The 6,724-nt window shown below is 36.7% G+C and overlaps 1 long non-coding RNA gene across 3 annotated transcripts; it reads left to right on the top strand.

The window, feature by feature from the left end:
• Positions 1 to 222: 222 nt before the first annotated feature.
• LOC124211260 (uncharacterized) lies at positions 223 to 4,526 on the top strand. Of its 3 annotated transcripts, XR_011176453.1 has the most exons (7): positions 223 to 271; positions 367 to 420; positions 1,076 to 1,175; positions 1,853 to 2,014; positions 2,276 to 2,390; positions 2,959 to 3,041; positions 3,392 to 4,526. It is a non-coding gene; the product is annotated as an uncharacterized lncRNA (long non-coding RNA). The 3 variants fall into 3 exon arrangements; XR_006881431.2 differs by lacking the exon at positions 223 to 271 and having other exon boundaries at positions 290 to 420; XR_006881432.2 differs by lacking the exons at positions 223 to 271; positions 367 to 420 and adding an exon at positions 681 to 948.
• The last annotated feature ends 2,198 nt before the right edge of the window (positions 4,527 to 6,724 follow it).

Raw genomic sequence — 6,724 nt, 5'->3', positions numbered from 1 at the left:
TTGACGTCTTCAATCTGTAGTGATCAGCTAGCCAAATTCCTCAGTCTGGAAACAACCGCGCGGTAGAGAGGACGTACGAGAATCGCGCTCCGCAGATTTCGAGTACCGGGTTCTCTACCTCCTGGATTCTGCGCTCCGGGTCCGTTTCGTGGTGCAACTCGAGTTCCAGTAGTAGCGCTCGGTAGTTTCTGCGCTCCAGGTCCACTACCTGTTGAAACTCGACTTCCAGGACAAGCGCTACGTAATTCTGGCTGTCCAGGTTCTTGACCTGGTGATTTTTGACCTTCCGGACTAATTTTCAAGTTTACAAGTTTGATTATTGAAAACGTCATGTTTTGTACCATCAAACCAAAATGCATGTTTCAGATAACACTTTGAATCGGAAAAAACCGAGCGACCAGGACCAACAAATTGCAATTGGTGAGTGTTTGGCATTATATAGGTACATAGGAATAGATGACAATAACGTCGTTCAATTAGAGCTAAAATTGCTGTGGTTAGTGTATCAGATCTGTTAGCACTTAGCTGGTTGTTCTGTGGTATTTTTTGTGGAAATTTATTATCATAAAATCACAATACGTTATACTTACATGCATCTGTAAGCGTGATTTGTAGTATTATATAGAAAAAATCTTACGAGCAGATTCGGTTTACGTCACATGCACAAAGACGGTGTTCATTCTGTATACTGTGAAGCCAATACCAGAATTGTTTGGGGAGTCATCGTATCCCAGTCTCCCCTACAACTGTGTTATGTGTTAAAACACTGACAACGAGTAAGCGAGCGCACGAGCAGAAAAATCAGTTACACTAGGCATCCGACCACGAGCGAGCTTTAGCGAGCGAGTGTTTTAAAACTTGTTATTTTTAATTCGCGCACCATTCTATTATCGATGTACCAAAATAACCCAAAAGGCAGTGATCTCGTGTTAATTGTCGAGCTAAAAGGTAAAACTTAACGATTTTTTTCTTCTGAACGGATATGAATGTGATTTAACGTATTTTATGAGTTTCTTAGTTCATCGATGATGAAAATATATGTCAATTCGAAGTAATTTTAGTTTTTACGTTTCAGACAAAAATTACGCACTCCATCTTTCCGGCCAATTCGAGATTCCAGCGACGAGGTGTTTCGATGACCAACTAATGACTTCGCCATTTTGCGACAATTGATGGTAAATAAATTTTTCTTGTACTGTCCAAATGTGAGTTGAACTACACTCGAAATTTTAAAAAGCTTCGTTAGTTATCTCCCTATAAAAAAAATAGCCGACAATCAACGTTTCGCTTGGAACTTATCGTATTTGATTGATTAAAAAAAAAAATATATGTACTTTTACCGATTTTTCATATGGCAGCATTTGAAGAATCCGGTTTCCTCTTTGAACCGACATGAAAGATAGTTTTTCTCCATTATCTGATTTCATTATTGACCTTTTTTCGGTGTTACTTGAAATTTAGCTATATAATTATTGATTGCTTTCAGCTTTTAACCATTTGTATGCTATAATAGTACAAAATTAATAATTATAATCAACTATTTTCGTGTCAACCAATAAGAAAAAGCTATGTTACTATTTGTGCACGGTGAGCATAACATTTTTATGATATTTAATGGCAATTGTAATTATATTTCATCTTGAAATTTTTCAAACTTGTCATGTTTACAGTAAATTATTTCAATCCATTTTTCGCGGAAGCCCACATTTCGTAGCTATCAATGCGCTAGAGAAATTTCTATAATTTCTTATAATTTTCTCATAATCTTCTTAGTCAAACCTGTATATGAAAAAAATATATTGATCCTCAGACAATATTTTCCACGTGTTGTAATACTGAAATTATTTATTAGTATTCGAGGTATGACCCGAGGTGGTTGGAGGTGGTCGGAAGTGTTTAAGGGAGGTTGCGGGGGATCGAGGTGGATGAGGAGAAGGACGGAAAGGAGGAGGAGGAGATAGATGAGGAGAAAAAAGTGGACGAGGAGGACGAGGATAACGAGGATTTCTGCACTGTGAGTATAACATTTTTATAATATTTCATGGCTATTGTAATTATATTTCATCTGAAATTTTTTACACTTGTCATGTTTACAATGAATTATTTAAACTCATTTCCCGCGCAAGTCCAAATTCCGTATCTATCAATGCGCTAATAAAATTTCTACAATGTTTTATAATTTTTCCATAATTTTCGTACAATGTGTCTATGCAAAAATTACATTAATGCTTACACAATATTTTTAATGTGTTCTAATACTGAAAACATTTATCAGTGATCGAGGTATAACCCGAGGTGGTTAGCCGTGGTCGTTAGAGGTGGTTGGCAGCGGTTGGAGGTGATCGGAGGTGGACGAGGAGGAGGACGAGGAAGACGAGGATTTGTGCTCGGTGAGTAAAACATTTTTATAATATTTGATGGCAATTGTAATTATATTTTATCAAAAATATTTCAAACTAGTCATGTTTACATTAAATTATTTCAATTCATTTTTCGCGCAAGCACATATTCAGTAGCTATGAATGAGCTCATATAATTTAATATATTATTAATTACTTAATTAATATTCTTATAATATTTGATGGCAATTGTAATTATGTTGTATCTGAAATTTTTCAAACTTATCATGCTTACATTAAATTATTTCAATTCATTTTTTGCGCAAGCACATATTCAGTAGCTATGAATAAGCTCATATAATTTATTATATTATTAATTAATTAATTAATATTCTTATAATATTTAATGACAATTGTCATTATATTTTATTTTAAATTTTTCAAACTTGTCACGTTTACAACAAATTATTTCAATTCATTTCTCGCGCAAGCACATGTTCAGTAGCTTCAAATGCGCTAATAAACTTGATTATATTATTAATTAATTAATTAATTATATTAATCCTTGAACAGTGTTTTTGATGTGTTCTTATACTAAAAATATTCATTACTATTCAAGGTATAACCCGAGGTAGTTCGCGGTGGTTGCGGGTGATCGAGGTGGGCGAGGAGGAGGACGAGGATGACGAGGACTTGTACACTGTGAGTATAACATTTTTATTATATTCATTAGAGTAGGAGTAGGATCAGGAGTAGGAGTAGTGGGAGTTGAAGTAGAAGTGGTAGAAGTCGGAGTAGGAATAGGAGTAGTCGTAGTAGTAGGAGTTGGAGTAGAGTAGGAGTAGAAGTAGATGTATGCGGGGAGGGGCGGGGAGGGGATATTATCATATCAAGTTATCAGTAATAAGCAATTGCGGGTAAAATATTAGCTTACTTTTGTAAGTATTTATGAATATAGCCTCTACGAATATTCATTGTTGGTATATAAGGTCTGGCAACGTACCTACTTTCTGTAAGAGATGTTGAAGATTTTCAACACAATTATGTTTCAGTTCTGTGCCCCACCTAGTGATCCACTAGTACATATCCTCCGACGTGACATCGCTCCGCTACGTACGAAGAAGAAAAGATTTATTAGGATGCAAATTGCTCCTCTCTTCTTGCCATTGTGCTTTCAGCCATTGTTGTGCTGTGTGTTTAAAATTTAGGACAGTATATAATATAGAATAACAGGTACAGCTACGAATACAGCACTACAATAAATCTTATAGAAATGAGCTTTCATTGAGATTTCTCTGTATTTAAAACTCGACGCGAGAAGGCAAAAATCAATGTAATGCCATCTGTAAGGTAATTGGACTCGTATTTGCACTACGAGAACTCGTTGGGCATTTTGCGGTGAAATTTGAAAAATTGTTGTACAAGAAATTAAATATGTAACTATAAAAATGGATAAAAAATATTATCTCTAATAGTGAATGTAGCTAATACAGCTTTAACCGTATATTGATTATGTTAATGATCTATTGTGACAAGATCGGAATTAGATAAGCTCTCTAAATACTCTTTTCTAGTCTATTAATTTATATCATGTATATGTAAATGTATATTTCTTCAGTTTGTACAATCACTGCACTAGGATTACCCTTGCCATGTTTTATGGTGCGCTTGTGTAATTTGTATATTATTAACCTTACGTTTTACTCCATTTGCGACAAGTTGTGAGTGTTTATAATTTCTTGGCAATTATTTATGTACATGTATGTGTGTATATATGTATACGTATACTTATGCATGTGTATATAAATATATACACATATTTAAAACTAGACTTTTACAATAAACACAGAGGTCTTAGTATATTCACATACGGATTTCTGTGTATAGGTATACTTGAACTAAAATATCCTTATCTCTAATACGGAGTTCTTCGTAATTCGCATTTGTTCTTGTAACCCAATGTCCTACATACAATGGCAAAAATCGAGATCCAACTTAACTGAGTCTCAAAGCCCAGTTGACATAAAAGCAGCTATTTGATAGAAATTATAGTTTGTAGTTTACACAGCCCATTGCATGATATTTCATTATAAATACATATGTTTCAATGTATTTAGGAATAATTTATCAAATGTACAGAGGTCATGTGCAAATAATAAATGAATTCGACCGCAGTTTGATGTATTCATTGGAGCTTTAACAATAAATTTAAGCTTTGTTACTTCTCTTGTTTTATTATGGATAATCAAAAACATTTCCGACTATTCGTGCTGTGGAAGCATGGGGATTAAACCAAATGTAGCAAAAGATTAGAAACAGTGTATGTAGAGTACGGGTATTTTTCTAATAATGCAAACACGTGCCGCTAGCTTAGTTTTGACATATCTAGAATACCACACCTTGCGAATTAGCTTTCCAGACAGAGATGAATGATGAATTTTAAGGACTGCATTATCGTTGTTGAATACTCTATGCCTCATGGGAAAAGAAAATCTGTAACGATAAAATTGATGCACCGGATCGTCGTCGACTTTAACTTTTGAAATGTCCTACCATTTCCGAACACCTCCAACCATCCTATCTACCTATATTGCTAGATTAGCTATGATATGAAAAGAGAAGTATTTTTCATTTCGAAATGGGATTTTATTCGACGCGCGCTCGATGTATTCCATAACATTAGTATTCATAATTATTCCAACAACTTTTCATTTGCTCTCTCGATCTTGAATTTTCATAGGCATAGAATCGAAACGCTGTTTTAGCTGGTCGCAAGTGAAGCATCTGCGTTGGGTGGAGGAGCAGAATTGTTTTTCGAAAAGTATTCGGATGGAAAAAAATTCAGAGTAACTGTAATACATCACGGATGCGCTAATTTTGAACGAGATGAAATGGATGCTTCGTATATGAGACAGTATTTAACGCTGCGTAGTGGTTTAAAGACCTAGAAAGGTGATAGGGAGAGAAAGAACGACGCTTCTTAACACTTCGAGTGTATTTTAACGCACATTTGAAAGATACGAGCGAAATTTTTCATCATCCAACTGTCGCAGAACGGCAGCGTTATTAGCCGGCCCGTTCACTGAAGAATATATCTGCAGTCAACGGCTGACCATCGAAGGGACTGGTCGCTTGAGTCTGGAATCGGCAGGAGAGATAACGTGTGTATTTCTTGTATGAAACGTGAAAACTAAAATCATTATACATCATATCATATAATCATACATCATACATCATACATCATACATCGTACATCGTACATCATACATCATACATCATCATACGTAGTATTACAGTTCGAAACCAAAGTTTGAATTTTCGGATGTTCGGAAAGTGACGTCACCAATCTAGAATCGGCTAGCCGAGTTCCTCAGTCGGGTAACAACCGCGCAGTAGAGCGGACGGATGAGAGTCGCGCTCCGCAAATTTCGAGTACCGGGTTCTCAACCTCACGGATCCCGCGCTTCGGGCCGCTACGTATTTCGAGTACCGGGTTCTCAACCTCCCGGATCCCGCGCTTCGGGTCCGCTACGCGGTGAAGCTCGACTTCCAGGATAAGCGCTCCGTGGTTCCTGGTTCATGTTTACAATAAATTATTTCAATTCGTTTTTCGCGCAAGCCGAAATTCAGTAGCTGTCAGTCCGCTGATAAAATTTCTCGACTTCCAGGATAAGCGCTCCGTGGTTCCTGGTTCATGTTTACAATAAATTATTTCAATTCGTTTTTCGCGCAAGCCGAAATTCAGTAGCTGTCAGTCCGCTGATAAAATTTCTCGACTTCCAGGATAAGCGCTCCGTGGTTCCTGGTTCATGTTTACAATGAATTATTTCAATTCGTTTTTCGCGCAAGCCGAAATTCAGTAGCTGTCAGTCCGCTGATAAAATTTCTCGACTTCCAGGATAAGCGCTCCGTGGTTCCTGGTTCATGTTTACAATAAATTATTTCAATTCGTTTTTCGCGCAAGCCGAAATTCAGTAACTGTCAGTCCGCTAATAAAATTTCTCGACTTCCAGGATAAGCGCTCCGTGGTTCCTGGTTCATGTTTACAATAAATTATTTCAATTCGTTTTTCGCGCAAGCCAAAATTCAGTAGCTGTCAGTCCGCTAATAGAATTTCTCGACTTCCAGGATAAGCGCTCCGTGGTTCCTGGTTCATGTTTACAATAAATTATTTCAATTCGTTTTTCGCGCAAGCCGAAATTCAGTAACTGTCAGTCCGCTGATAAAATTTCTCGACTTCCAGGATAAGCGCTCCGTGGTTCCTGGTTCATGTTTACAATAAATTATTTCAATTCGTTTTTCGCGCAAGCCGAAATTCAGTAGCTGTCAGTCCGCTGATAAAATTTCTCGACTTCCAGGATAAGCGCTCCGTGGTTCCTGGTTCA

Source organism: Neodiprion pinetum, chromosome 2, assembly GCF_021155775.2.
Source record: "Neodiprion pinetum isolate iyNeoPine1 chromosome 2, iyNeoPine1.2, whole genome shotgun sequence".
NCBI classification, from domain to species: domain Eukaryota; kingdom Metazoa; phylum Arthropoda; class Insecta; order Hymenoptera; family Diprionidae; genus Neodiprion; species Neodiprion pinetum.
This window is presented reverse-complemented; position numbering and strand designations above follow the sequence as displayed.